This window comes from Tiliqua scincoides, chromosome 8 (genome assembly GCF_035046505.1).
Source record: "Tiliqua scincoides isolate rTilSci1 chromosome 8, rTilSci1.hap2, whole genome shotgun sequence".
NCBI lineage: Eukaryota > Metazoa > Chordata > Lepidosauria > Squamata > Scincidae > Tiliqua > Tiliqua scincoides.
This window is the reverse complement of record NC_089828.1, coordinates 56,658,782-56,673,201: the sequence shown is the minus strand read 5'-3', so window position 1 is coordinate 56,673,201 and position 14,420 is coordinate 56,658,782.

Sequence of the window (14,420 nt, the reverse complement as noted above, 5' to 3'; positions counted from 1 at the left end):
CCAGAGCCATCATGGCTCAATATCTCTAAATCCGCTCCCATTAAGAAACAACTGTGGACTGTGAAGGAACATTAACTCAGCCTCCTGGACTATTATGCATGGGATCCCCCTGACAAAAGACTCCCTGGCCTTCAGTCATAACAATAGCTGGAGTGGTTGATAATGGCTGCTCAGACAAAGAGGGCTTTCTAGTACATCTTTAACCTGAAAAGCAACCTTCATTCCTTTTCAGTCTTTGTGGCAGAGCCCATGGTGAGCAAATGAATATAGCTGATGGAGTTAGAGCTTCCCACAATGCACAATTGTACAGGGCTGCCTTGGAGAATTCCTTTGCAGGGGGCCTAATTAGTGGCTCCCACAAGATGTGGGGATGGCCAAAAAGGGGATTGGACAGATTGGAAGAGGAGGAGGAGGAGGAATCCATCAATGGCTACTGGTTGTGCTGGTTAAGAGGTGCAACCAGGGTAGAGCCTGAGGGCAGTGATGTCACTAGTGTTTGTGCCACCCAGTGCAGGAGGCCAGTGGTCACCCCTATGATGGACCTCTCCCTTGCATTGGACCGGGCAACACACTGGGCGGCAGGTGTGAGGATGCACTACTGACCCGCCCTCCTGTTTTTTTTGGCTATAACTTTTGAGAGAATAGAAATATTTCAATGCAGTTTATTTCATTGTTGTTGGTTGGTTGGCAACCTTCAGTCTCGAAAGACTATGGTATAAGCCTACAGCACCCGGTATTCCCAGGCGGTCTCCCATCCAAGTACTAACCAGGCCTGACCCTGCTTAGCTTCCGAGATCATGGTATAAGCCTACAGCACCCGGTATTCCCAGGTGGTCTCCCATCCAAGTACTAACCAGGCCTGACCCTGCTTAGCTTCCGAGATCATGGTATCAGCCTACAGCACCCGGTATTCCCAGGTGGTCTCCCATCCAAGTACTAACCAGGCCTGACCCTGCTTAGCTTCCGAGATCACGGTATAAGCCTACAGCACCCGGTATTCCCATGTGGTCTCCCATCCAAGTACTAACCAGGCCTGACCCTGCTTAGCTTCCGAGATCAGATGAGTATTCTGCATGAAATTCCCATATCAATTGATATATAACATGATGATGTTGTTAGAAAATACCAGGATTTTAAAAATTTTGGCCAGTAGTAGTCGTGTCAGCTCCCTGTGCGCGTCACCCGGTGTGGCCCGCAACCCCCTAGCGATGCCACAGACTGAGGGGCACCTGCCCCAGCTGCTATGCCAAGGGGGGGGGTGCATGACTGCCTCTCAGACTCTGCCCTAGTTTCAGAGGAGGTGCTGGCAGCTTCACACCCCCTTCTGCTTTGAAGGGAAGCCTCCACCGGAGAAGGAACGGGGGCTGTGAAGCCACCACAGTGAGCGCTCCCTCCTCCAGGGAGAACCTGGAAATGATGTCATTGCCCTGGGCGCTAGGGCAGTGTGTTACGCCTCGGTATGCATTCAAGGTCCAGCGGCAGTCTGCCTCAGCTGCAGGAGAGCAACAGCTGGGGAGGGAGCTCCTGGGGAAAATCCATTACGGGTTACAAGCCATGATGCATATGTGCAAACTCCTGATTTTAGAAATGGGCTATGTCAGAATGCCAGATGCAGGGAAGGCACCAGGATGAGGTCTCTTGTTATCAGGTGTGCTCCCTGGGGCATTTGGTGAGCTGCTGTGAGATACAGGAAGCTGGACTAGATGGGCCTATGGCCTGATCCAGTGGGGCTGTTCTTATGTTCTTATGGGGAGCCTTCGCCTCCTCTTTGTGGGCTTCCCAGAGGCACCTGGTCGACCACTGTGGCAAGAAGATGCCGGACTAGTTAGGCCTTGGGCCTGGGCCCTTCATAGGTTCTCAAGCCAGCAAGGAAGGTGTGGATCAGCGCAAGTGGTTTGAGCAGTATGCTCTGTTGACCATGCAAGGCAGGAAGGACAGGCTTCTAATATTCATACCAGGCCTGGCCCATCTGTAGGCTTGGCACAGCCAGCCAATCCTAGGGAACACTGCTGCATGCCCCTGTTACTTCCTGTGCCTGGAAGAGGACACCCCATCAAGGGCAGCCAATCAGGCTCCATGGAAGCCTTCCAGACTCAAGGTCTCCAGTCTGACCTGAATGGAACCCCAGTTAGATAACATTCCAATTGCTGTGCATTTGGACCACTTAGAAGGGCAACAGATTTTAGACTTGCTTCCAGCTCCTGCTCCTACCATCACCACCCAGTCAAGATCCCCCTGCTGTTTATCTGAGGTGTGGGTGGCAGCGTGATCGAGCGGGAGAGTTCATCACTTCTGCGAGGAATCGTATTGTTGCTTCAGAGTTGTCTCCTCTTCCATCTGCCAGCAGACAAACAATCCCAAACGTTCTGCAGGAGGGAGAGCACCCAAAAGAGCAACAGCGAGTTGGATGATGGCGTGGAGGCCGTGATGCATCTGACTGGTGGTCTGTCAGGAGAGAACAACCCTATTCTCACATTAGATGCTTGCAGTGGACGGGGGGCGGGGCTGCAGATCTGTGACAGAGTCCGTGCAAGCAGAATCTCCCTGGCTGAATCACTACGCAGGGTTGAGAAGGGACCTTCTGTGTTGGATACCCTGGAGAGCAGCTGCCAGTCAGGGCAGATAATGCTGAGCTCGGTGCCCCAGGGGTCTGACTCAGCAGAAGGCAGTTTACAATGTTCTGATGCTTTGGAGGTTCCATTGGGTCCAAGCCCTGGCAGTTCCTGAGCACTGCAAAACTCCAGCTGATGTCACCAGTCCTGGTTTCAGAGACTGGGGCCCAACTCCTAACCAACTTTCCAACGCTGGCATAACTGTACCAGTGCGGCATGTGCTGCATCCTACAGTTGGCTGGCAGTCATGGAGGCCTCTTCAAGGTAAGGGAATACTTGTTTCCTTACTTTGAAGCTGCATTGCCCTTACCTCGGTGCAGGTAAGTTGGTTAGGATTGCGCCCTGGGGGCCCAATCCTATCCAACTTTCCAATACCAGCGGTGTATCTAAGGTATGACAAACCCAGGATGCGTGCCCTGGGTGCAACTTGAAGGGGGGGTGCCAGTTGCTGCTGTGAGTGCAAGCCTGCTCCAGTAGCTTCCCAAGTTGGGAGGTGACTGGAGCACCTACCACTGTGAGGGCCCATGAGCTCTAACCACTTTGGACTCAAGAAGCGGCAGCAGGAACCTGGAAGTGACGTCATGTGACATAATGATGTGATATGACATCATGAGATGATGTGACATCACAGCATTGCTGCCCTGGGGACCAGAGCCCCTGGGTTTGCTACTGTCCAGTACTGCTGCAACCAGAATGCAGCCTCAAGGTAAGGGAACACATGTTCCCTTACCTTGAGGAGGCCTCCATGACTGACCCTCCATCACAGGTTGCAGCACATGCCCTGTTGGCATGGCTGCATCAGTGCTGGAAACTTGGATAGAATTAGGCCCTGGATGGGGGAGAATTAAACACTTCCTGGGGAGGGGATTGGTGGTGGAGGGAAATTGGCAAACTGAAAACTTGTCCTCTTGCCCACAGATCTCTTGCAGACCGTCAGGGTCAGATCAAGGTCTCTCACATGAGGTGGCAATCAAAACGCTGCCCCCCTGTCAACCACCACCTTTGCCACCCTTCTCCTCCACACTTCCTCTTGCACTCTGCTCCGCTGCCTGAGGCCACTGCCTCAGTTGCCCTCATGGAAGAGCCAGCAATGCACAAACCCCCCATCTCCTCCAGTTCTGTGCCATCAGGGCCAACCTTGAACTTTGCAGCTGGGGGCATTCTCTGCATGCGATGTGATCCAGATGGAGATCACAGGTGTGGAGAAGAAACAAGAGCCAGTGTCATCACCGAAAGCAAGCATCTCCTTGTTGACATTGCAACAGAACCTAAACATCTTTCTCAAGGTTATTACAAGATCCATTATCATCCCAGGCAACACTGTTGAGGAATGCAGTGGTGTCAGGGGAGCAGATAACTGCGATGTCATGTCGAGATTATCTCCGAAGAGTTAATAGGTAGAGATGTTTCTTTTAAGAGATACTCATGGTTCCTGGAGGTGATTCAATAATGTCATAAATCTCCTAGCACTGCACTGGCTTCTCCTTTGCATTAAGCCAGAGGCTGGTGGGCTTAGTCTTGGCTGTTGCTGCTCAGACAACACTGAACCCCAAGAACTGGGACTGGTGACCCTACAACTCTCAGTTGTCTTGATTCATGGAATTGGAAGGCCAGAAAAAAGATAACAAAGGCCGATATCCTGAGATTCCCCTGAGGGCTGGGGATAAGAATAGGCCCTCAGTTTGGCTGTACTTGTCGTAAGAGGCGACTGAACAGCCACCGGGTAGATGGGACTCGTCAGCCTGGGAAAGCAGCTCATCTGAGAGAAGGAAAACTCTGATCCCAAACCTCCACGGCCTTGTGGCTACATCCAGTTGTGGAAAAGGCTTCAGGAGTCAACCTCGAGGCCAAATTCGGAGCCGGAGTCCCTGAGGCAGTTCATGGCTGAACGCAGTCACGTTCTCGCAACTCCTGCGACGCCACTGGAACCAACCGCATTGGCTTCTGCCTTTCCATTGGACCATTTCAGCGACGTGGAGAGGGGGGATTTGCTGCATGGGTAACAGCCTATCCTCCATACCTACTTTACCCAGGCTTCGCGCACTGGAGAGGACACTCTGTTCCAGAGCCACCATTCAGAGCATGACACCATGGTCTTCCGAGACTGAAGGATGCCAACATATCCTGAGACAAAGGTGTCTGGGTGTCATAAACCACCAGCTCTACCCTAATATTCACTCTGTAGGTATAGCAATAGATTGGGCTGAATATCTGAGTGCCCACCTCACTGAGTTTCTAGCAGACCAGCTCCCCCTCTGCATCCAGGTGCAATCAAGATAGCCCTGGGACACTTATTAATGGGCGGAACCGACAGCCCTATGCACTCACCTGGCCATTTGGCTTGGAAGCACCCAATCTGGGCTCACTTTTGTTTTCTCACAAGGCTCTCCTCTGTCTGTTGACACCCCTGTCTTTTATGTTCATTTTAATGAGAATTGCCCTCGAACTCCTGGGTTCCATGCACACTCAGGGAGCAGGCTTGCTGGCCTCCACTCTGTCTGAGTCACACTTGGGACTCCATCCTTGTATCTCATCATCTTGTGTTCCTACCAAGTGGATGCCTGACCAAGAATAGGGGAACAGAAGCACCAGATCTTCTCTTCACCTTGACTGATCAAGGATTCTTTCTCTCCCTTCTCATTTCTGGGCTTACAATGTCCCACCTTCCTTCCTCTTTCCTCCTTTGTTTTCGCCCCACTTTCTGACACTCACTTGATCTCAGTGATGCCCTGGTGCCCCTTTTGGCCGCTTTCATTCTCCCTGATTTTGGTGTAGCCTCCGTGATGTTGAGTGTTGAGAGAGTTAGGACAGACAAAAGAAAATATTTCTTTGCCCAGCGTGTAATTAATCTGTGGAACTCCTTGCCACAGGAAGTAGTGATGGCATCTTGCCTAGATGCCTTTAAGAGAGGATTGGACAAATTTCTGGAGGAAACGTTCATCACGGGTTACAAGTCATGGTAGGTATGTGCAAGGTAGAGGTAGGCTGCCTCTGATTGCCAGATGTAAGGAAGGGCACCAGGACACAGGCTGTGTCTGTTGTCCAGTGTGTTTCCTGAAGCATTTGGTGGGCCACTGTGAGATATAGGAAGCTGGACTAGATGGACCTTTGGCCTGATCCAGTGGGGCTCTTCTTATGTTCTTATGATCTGAACTCATGTCTAATAACCAAACATTCACATTCTGCTATTGTATCCACCTTTCCTTTCATCAAATTCCCTTGAATGATTAAGTCCTGAAGCCTTGATTCTGTTTTTTCCCCTTGGAAACCTTGCAGTGATTCTTCACTGTCTGGACCAGAGGCAGCCAACTTCCAAATCCTTGTGGGGCAAAGAGGTAAGTACTGCAAGGGATGGGTGGCTTGCAGTCTCAAGCAGACTTTTTATGTTATTTTATTTTATTACTACTTAGTCCTGGCTGTTATAGTAATCTCAGTATATTTGTATTGTTTGATTTGTTCTTTTTTTATAAAGGAGATTTTGAAAAAATGTTGTATATAATCAATCTGCTGGGGAACATGTCAATTACACGTTTCAATCATTAACTTTTGCTTGGCTGTTACCCTCTTATAGTAGCAGAAGATTCATTTCTTAAAGGTCTGGTGACACCTGGTGGTATGCTGAGTTATTGACGCATAGGGTCCATGAGAAAAAAAAAATCCACATTCTAGGACAGGGGTCTCCAAACATTTTGGCCAGAGGGCCGCATCAAATATCTGGCATGGTGCTGAGGGCCGGAAAAAAATTTAAATATAAAATTTATATAAATAGGGGCGCAATCCTAACCCCTTATGTCAGTGCTTTCCAGCACTGACTTAAGGGCAATGCAGCTCTGAGGTGAGGGAACAAACATTTGAGGAGGCCTCCGTGAGTGACACCCAACTGCAGGATGGAGCACATGTCCCATTGGCACCGCTATGCCAGTGCTGGAAAGCACTGAAATCAGGGGTTAGGCTTGCGCCCTAGATTAGAGATGGAACTTAGATGGGCTAATTCCTTCAAACTCTCTGGCCCTTAGAACACCCTCCAGACGCAACCAGAGTGCAGCTGCAGTCATGTTTGGCCAAATGGGCCAGAGGCTTTCAGGAGACAAGAGGCTGGCCGCAGGCCGGATAGAGGCTTGCCATGGGCCGCATCTGGCACCTGGGACGGGGTTTGGAGACCCATGTTTTAGGACTACCCTTATCAGGACCAATCAAAAAGACTGAAAATCTTCAGCACACTTTCAAGTTCCCTGGAGTCAGGCTAGGTGTTGAGAAAAGCAAAGAGGGAGAGAAGCAAGTCCATTTAAATGGCCTCAGAGGTCTGTGCTTTTACAGATTTCATTTTAGGGAGGGTGGAATCCCTCCAACTGCAGCAATTCAACAGCCACTTTAACCTCAGGCCCTGGGAATATAAAGAGGCTGCTGTGCTCTCTCCTTCACTCTGCCTTGCAAGGGGTCCCTTGCTTCGTTTAGTGGATGAGCTGGAACAAAGTCAAAGGCTCGATTTTATATATTCTAAAAATAGGGGAGCAGCCAGGAGTGACTTTCAAGCCCTGCTGCTTCCTGAGGTCACGTCTGGCACCCAGAGAGCTAGGCTGATCAACACCAAACTGTGCAACCTCCTGACTCCACCTGAGGACTTTTATGAAAGGCAGATTTTTGGGGGGTCATAACCAGGTCCAACCTCTCCCCCATCCTTTTTTTGCTTTCTTAATATCCAGCCCGATGAATAGCTCTAGAGAACTGAAAACCTGCTTAAACCATTTTTGCCCAACATTGCATATACGCAACAGGGATCAGATGTGTACACCTGTGGGCTGGGCAAAAATGGGTTAAGATTCTTTGTCTTTCTGGTTGGTTCCCATAAAGGTATTAAGAGATTGTGGTTCCCTAAAGTATGTGTGTAACTCAAAGCACCTTGAAAGGGCTCCATTTGAGTGAAAGACAAGTGGGCAGTGAGAGGCTGTTTAACCTTTTCCTGTTGAGTCATGGGTGGGGGGGAGGAAGCAGCTTTTGTCCATGCATTGTTCCTTCACTCAGACTAGCAGCCTCCCCAAGCTTCACTGCAAAAGAAGCAAAACAAAAAAAAAATCACAGAATTCTGCATCATGTTTTCATTTGAATCTTATTTGGGACTTGGCAAAAAGTTCCTCTCTTCGTAATGGCTCAGAGATAGGGCTGTTGCTTTGCACTTGGGAGTTGCCCAAAGCCCAAGCCCAGACAGTTCCTGTGGATGAATCTCTGCAACACAAAAAGTACTTTACAAGGTACATAGAAATGGCTACAATAAAACATGGTAAACCACCATCACTTTAGGAGAGGATTCGACAAATGCATGGAGGACATGTTTATCAGTGGCTAACTCCAGGTGCCAGGGCTGTTTACCTCTGAATGCCCATTGCAGAGCACTGAACCAGATGGACTTCTGATCTCATCCAGGAGTTCTCTTATGTTCAGGAATTGGTCAGACCACTTCTGGGAAGCTTATAAGCAGGGCCTGAAAGCATCACCCTCTCCTGCTGATGTCTCTCTCATCTACTGAGTTAGTAGCCTGAGCCTGAGTAAGGCAGACAAAAGAAAATATTTCTTTACCCAGCGTGTAATTAGTCTGTGGAACTCCTTGCCACAGGAAGTAGTGATGGCATCTTGCCTAGATGCCTTTAAGAGGGGATTGGACAAGTTTCTGGAGGAAAAGTTCATCACGGGTTTAAAGCCATGGTAGATATGTGCAAGGTAGAGATAGGCTGCCTCTGATTGCCAGAAGCAGGGGAAGGCACCAGGACGCAGGTTGTGTCTGTTGTCTAGACTCTTGTGTGTTCCCTGAAGCATTTGGTGGGCCACTGTGAGATACAGGAAGCTGGACTAGATGGGCCTTTGCCCTGATCCAGTGGGGCTCTTCTTATGTACTGCAGTACTCCTAGGAAGCTGCCTTAAACTGAATCAGACATTGATCAATCTAAGCCCATTTCGTCAGCACAGACTGGCAGCTGTCCAGGTTTTTGGACGGGGATATTTGTCTGTCCTACCTGGAGATGCCAAGGATTAAATCTGGGGCCATTTGCAAGCAAAGCCTGTGTTCTATCACTGAGCCACAGCCCTTTACCAATAGAGGTATATTGCTCCTGTACATGGAGGTTCCATTCCTATCATGGCTAATGAGATACTTTAGCAGTACTACCTCTTTCTGGATGTTCTGTCAGCAGCTAGGAGCTGGAACCATTAATAGATGTCTCACCACATCCTGTAGCAGTGAAATCCTCAAGCTTAGAAAGACTTCCTTTTTGCCTGTTCAGAATCTACTGCTGACCAGTGTTGTGGGCTAACTTTAAGGTTTCAGTGCTACAGGAGAAGGAGGGAAGAAAACACCTTTCTATACAAATTAAATGTATCCAAAATATTCATCATGTGTGGCTCAGAACCTTTGGGACAAACCTGATTTAAATGTAGTTTTGAAAAATGAAGTTGCCTTATTCATGGTTTTCCTTTTTTAAAGTTAGTTTCTAGTCCCCTTGGAGCATATGATGCTGCTCTGTGCTGAATCAGATCCTTGGTCCTTGAGGCTCAGAAGTACATCCACAGCCCTGTCCTTCCACAGCAGCCCTGAATGGTTTCAGGCTTCTTCAGCCCTGCCTAGAGATGCCCTGATGGATTCAACCTGGGATGAAGGCAAAGTATCCATTTTATCACTGAGTCAGAGGCTGTCCTGAGCATAATTTGAGAGGAACAATTTTGAAAGACTGGAGGGGCGGGGAGTGACTAGCAGACCCCCCATTAGAACTTACCCTATCAGGTTCCTACCTGCCCTACCTGTCTTCAGAGCAAAGCAGCTGAGGAAGAACTATTGCACTGTGGTAGGGGCACATATGCTGAAAGGCCCTACATCTAACCCCTGGCAGTGTCTCCAAGTAGGGCTGGGAAAGAACCCTGCCTGAAACCCCGGAGAGCTGCTGCCAGTCAGTGTAGACAACACTGCAGTAGATGGACCAATGGCTTGACTCAGTAGGTAGCAGCTTCCAATGTTCTTATGCTTTAGCTGCCAGTTCCAAAGGAGGGAGCTTTGTTGTCTTCTCTGTGTGCTCTTTTTCAAAAGATCTTCTCCAGCACAGGGTGAGGAGATGTCAGTTTGAATCTTCAGTGAGCTGCGAAAGAGCCTGATTCCAGCATTGAGCTCCAGAAGATGAAAGGAAGCCAGTTAGCCTCTCATGCCTTCCAGCACTTCAGGAACTCAGATGAGGACATGCTGGGGTCATGTCCCCCCCATTTTCATGACAAGGCTTGTTGCCTGAGCTTCGCCCCCCCCCCCCATCACACATTGCCCAAAGCTCAGCATTGCCTTCTCTGGGGTGGATTGACTCAACCTGCAGGTACCTGCCCCTTGCAGATTTCAAGTCCAAAGGGGTGCTTGTTCTTCAGGTGAATGATAGGAAAACAAAACTCTCCACAATCTGCTGTCAACTGTTCAATGCTGCAGCTGTGGAGTGTAGGAGACAGCAGGCCGTGCAATGCCCAGCTCCTTAGTCAAAGGTGGCAAAGACTCTGTGGCACCTGGTCAGCAGATGCTACCCCCCCTTACCTGGTGATGGGTCAGATTCTGCACTCCCTCAATTGGAAAAGGAATAGAGGGAAGTGTGGAGGGGAGCGGTAGGCCAGACGAGGCGGAGGAGTACTGGAGGCAATTGGATGGGTTGAGGTGGGTGCCCTCTATTAGTCTGCAGCCTGGGGCAACTATCTCAGTTGGCCTCATGAATGGGCCACCCCAGACCTAGTGTTCAAGCGCCAGCACCTACATACACGAAGGCATTCACTACCTGCTCTGAGATTTAACTTTGAAGAACTCCGGGGAGGGAGTCGGGAAGGATGGCAACCCAAGCATCACACATTCAGCCATTTTTAATCTCCAGCGGCAAAACTTCGGACAAAATAGAGAAAGAGTTTTACCAGAAATAGATTTAGGCAAGTGGGGACAGTTGCAATGTGCATTCTCCAACAGTGGCATAGCTAGAGGGGGTGCAAAGCACTAAGTCCTGCAGGGAGTCTCACCGTAGCATGCAAGCGGTTCCTTCCCCTCCGCTTCGGAGCCATTCCAGGTGGGGGGAGCAAAACAGAGGCAACGGAGGACCCCCAGAAGCTTTGCAGGTTCTGAAGTTCTGTTTCTAGGCGGAAGAAGGGACAATTTGTTACTACAGACAGTTGCCCTAGAAGCAGAGCCCGGAAAAGTCTCCCAGAAGCTGGAAGTGACATTTCAGGAGGCAAAGACCATAGAGATGACCATCGAGGTCAGTGTGCCGTGAGAAGAAAAGGGTTGAAAATGGCTGGTCTTGGGGGTTGGTTTCAGGAAGCTTGCACAACACACATCCTTCCTGCTGACTTCTCACCTTGGTCAGGCAGGTTCCAGCAGAGTCTCAGCTTAATGCAGCAACTGCTTTCTTCTGGTCTGGCACATCTAGTCCAGTCTATACCACCTGGCAACAGCCCTTCTGGGTTCAGACCAGCTATGTTTCCCTGCTCTTTTTGGAGAAAAGATTGCTGGGGAATTGAACCCAGGACCTTCTGCATAAGATTCATGGAAGGTGTCCCAAGTTCCTCAGAGGAAGGGTGGGCTCAAAGTGCACTAATAATACATGATTATTTATGCCCCTGGGGGCTGGGGATAAGAATAGGCCCTCAGTTTGGCTGTACTTTGTCGTAAGAGGCGACTAAACAGCCACCGGGTAGATGGGACTCCTCAGCCTGGGAAGGCAGCTCATGTGAGAGAAGGAAAACTCTGATCCCAAACCTCCACTGCCTTGTGGCTACATCCAGTTATGGAAAAGGCTTCAGGAGTCAATCTGGAGCTGGCGTCCCTGAGGTAGTTCATGGCTGAACACAGTCACATTCTGGCGACTCCTGCGACGCTGCTGGGACCAACCGTATTGGCTTCTGCCTTTCCATTGGACCATTTCAGTGACGTGGAGGGGGGGATTTGCTGCATGGATAACAGCCTATCCTCCATATCTATTTTACCCAGGCTTTGTGCAATGGAGAGGACACTCTGTTCCAGAACCACCATTCAGAGCGCGATACCATAGTCTTCCAAGACTGAAGGATGCCAACTGTGGATGCCACAGGACACCTCAGGAGCTTAAGATGTAAGGTGGTATGAAAGTGCCCTGAGCATATGCAGAGTGTGCTATGCTCAGAATTAACTTCAGAGCCTCCCCAAATGTCAGGAATTACAAGCAGGGCTTTGGGGAGTGGAGTTTCCACACACATTTGAGTGATGACAACTCTTTCTCTACCAACTAAGCATTGGGTGAGACCCAGGAAGGGCTATACCATGTGCGGTTTCTGTTGAGACTATATGACTTGCTTTTTTTGCTGTGGACATCCCTGTTTATATTCAGACCAGAATCAGCTGAGCTGTTTGGATGGGTGCTCTCCCTCATGGAGAGAGGATGATGTTGCAACAGGATGTATGAGTGATAATAGTTTCCCACATCAGGGAGGTCACATTATCTCCTAATCTAACCATCCTACGGCCATCCTGGGAGGTTGTGCTAGGCCAAGAGACAACCGTTCAGCAAGGCCACCCAGTCATCTCAGTAGCCTCCTGTATGTTAACAAAACAAACACGTATTTACTGTTTCCATGCCAGGCAGAACCTGCCCAGATCCAGGGCCTCATTCCTTTTTTCAGGAAGCAATAATCGGATTTGCCTGGAGAGAACTAATTGACCTGATTAATTTGCAGTTCCAAATGAGAATGGATTGGGGTGTGGGACAGAAAAGCTTGCCATGTGCTTGTTGTCAGGGCAGGGTTGATCTTGATCTTGCAGTCAGAGTGACCAATTATCTCACTCGCTCATGCCCTTGTTATGTCCAGGTTGAAGGACTGCATGTGGGAAAATTGCAGTTTCGGGGCTGTCCTTAAAGGCTTCCTCTCTAGGTGCAGGAATGCAGTAATCCAACTTGGACATAACAAGCATTACACTGACAGCCCTCAACAGCCTCAGGCCAGGTGGTTGCTTTAAGGAGGACCTTCTTCCATATGAACCCTATGGAACCCTGCAACCTATTTCAGAAGCTCTGTAAACAGTCCCCCCATCCCTGTAGACACACCAGGCGGGCACAAGGGACAATACCTTTTTGGTGGTGGCACCAAAAACCTGGAATGCTGCTCTGGGGAAGATCTGTCAGGCTCCCCCCTCCCTTTGTCTTGTAGCTCTTTGTCTTCTAGGTGGGGTTTTGAAAACCCACCTTCTGAAAGAGGCTTATAACATCTATTGCTCCAAGGCGGCATTGAACACTACAGTCTTTATTGTGGAACTCTTTATTGAGCAAGATTCCCTCTTATATCCTTTTCATGGCCGAAACCTTCTGGGCTTCTGCACTGCTGGAATGTGTGTTCCAGTGGCACAGCTTGCTTTATGGCCATCGCAAATGGCAATGTGCCATAGTAGCCTGGTTGGCACCACAAGAGTTGAGCGGCTGTGCCTGTGTGACATTGGCCACTATGGAAGCCCCGGTGTGGAGGGTGGGTGGTGTGCCGGAGCTGGAACAGGAAGGGTAGAGGCAGAATGGCTTGGAGACTGGGGCAGGGAGGAGGGCAGATCGAGGCTGGTAAGGGGGCAGTAGCGGAGCCAGAAGCAGCACTGATATTGTCTCCTCCTTCCCAGCCTTGATTCACCTTCCCAGGTCCATTTGAACTCGCACCAGCAAAATTGCTGGGGCAGGTTTGAGCAGATCCAGTGGGTTTCTTTCCGTGAAATGTTCCTTTCCCTTTGAGCAGTCTCTCACAGCTGAAAACTCCCCTGCCATGTTGGTGTGGCTGAATCGGGCCCAGGGGAGTTAGGTAGGATTGGGCTGTGATCGTCATGTTATTTTGTTACTCTTCGCTCACAACAGGAGAGGAAACTGAACGCTTTCCACATGCGCTGCCTCCGACGCATTCTCGGCATCACCTGGCAGGACAAAGTTCCAAACAACACAGTCCTGGAACGTGCTGGAATCCCTAGCATGTATGCACTGCTGAAACAGAGACGCCTGCGTTGGCTCGGTCATGTCGTGAGAATGGATGATGGCCGGATCCCAAAGGATCTCCTCTATGGAGAACTCGTGCAAGGAAAGCGCCCTACAGGTAGACCACAGCTGTGATACAAGGACATCTGCAAGAGGGATCTGAAGGCCTTAGGAGTGGACCTCAACAGGTGGGAAACCCTGGCCTCTGAGCGTCCTGCTTGGAGGCAGGCTGTGCAGCATGGCCTTTCCCAGTTCGAAGAGACACTTGGCCAACAGACTGAGGCAAAGAGGCAAAGAAGGAAGGCCCACAGCCAGGGAGACAGACCAGGGACAGACTGCACTTGCTCCCGGTGTGGAAGGGACTGTCACTCCCGAATTGGCCTTTTCAGCCACACTAGACGCTGTTCCAGAACCACCTTTCAGAGTGCGACACCAGAGTCTTTCCAGACTGAAGGTTGCCAACAGTCATGTTTTGGTAGGGCATTTGCACTCTCAAACCGTCTTCTCACAGGGCTTACACATAAAATCACAGACTCATCACATCGCACGCTATCCAAACAGACACAGGCACAAGCAACTAAGAAACGAAGACCTTTAAAAGCCTGGGAGAATCCAAAAGGTCTTTACCAAAGGAGCGAAAAGGCAGCAGCGCAGATGGCTGTAAAAAGGACAAAAAAATTTACACAAGCAGAAAGAATCCATCTGGATAGACGTCATCAGTGACTGTTGCCTGCCACTCACCAGTCAATGTTCCATTGGTAACTAACATTTTCTGTTGTTCATAATACGTCAGTTTCATTCACAGTGCAGAGAGCCCACCGAACTGGCT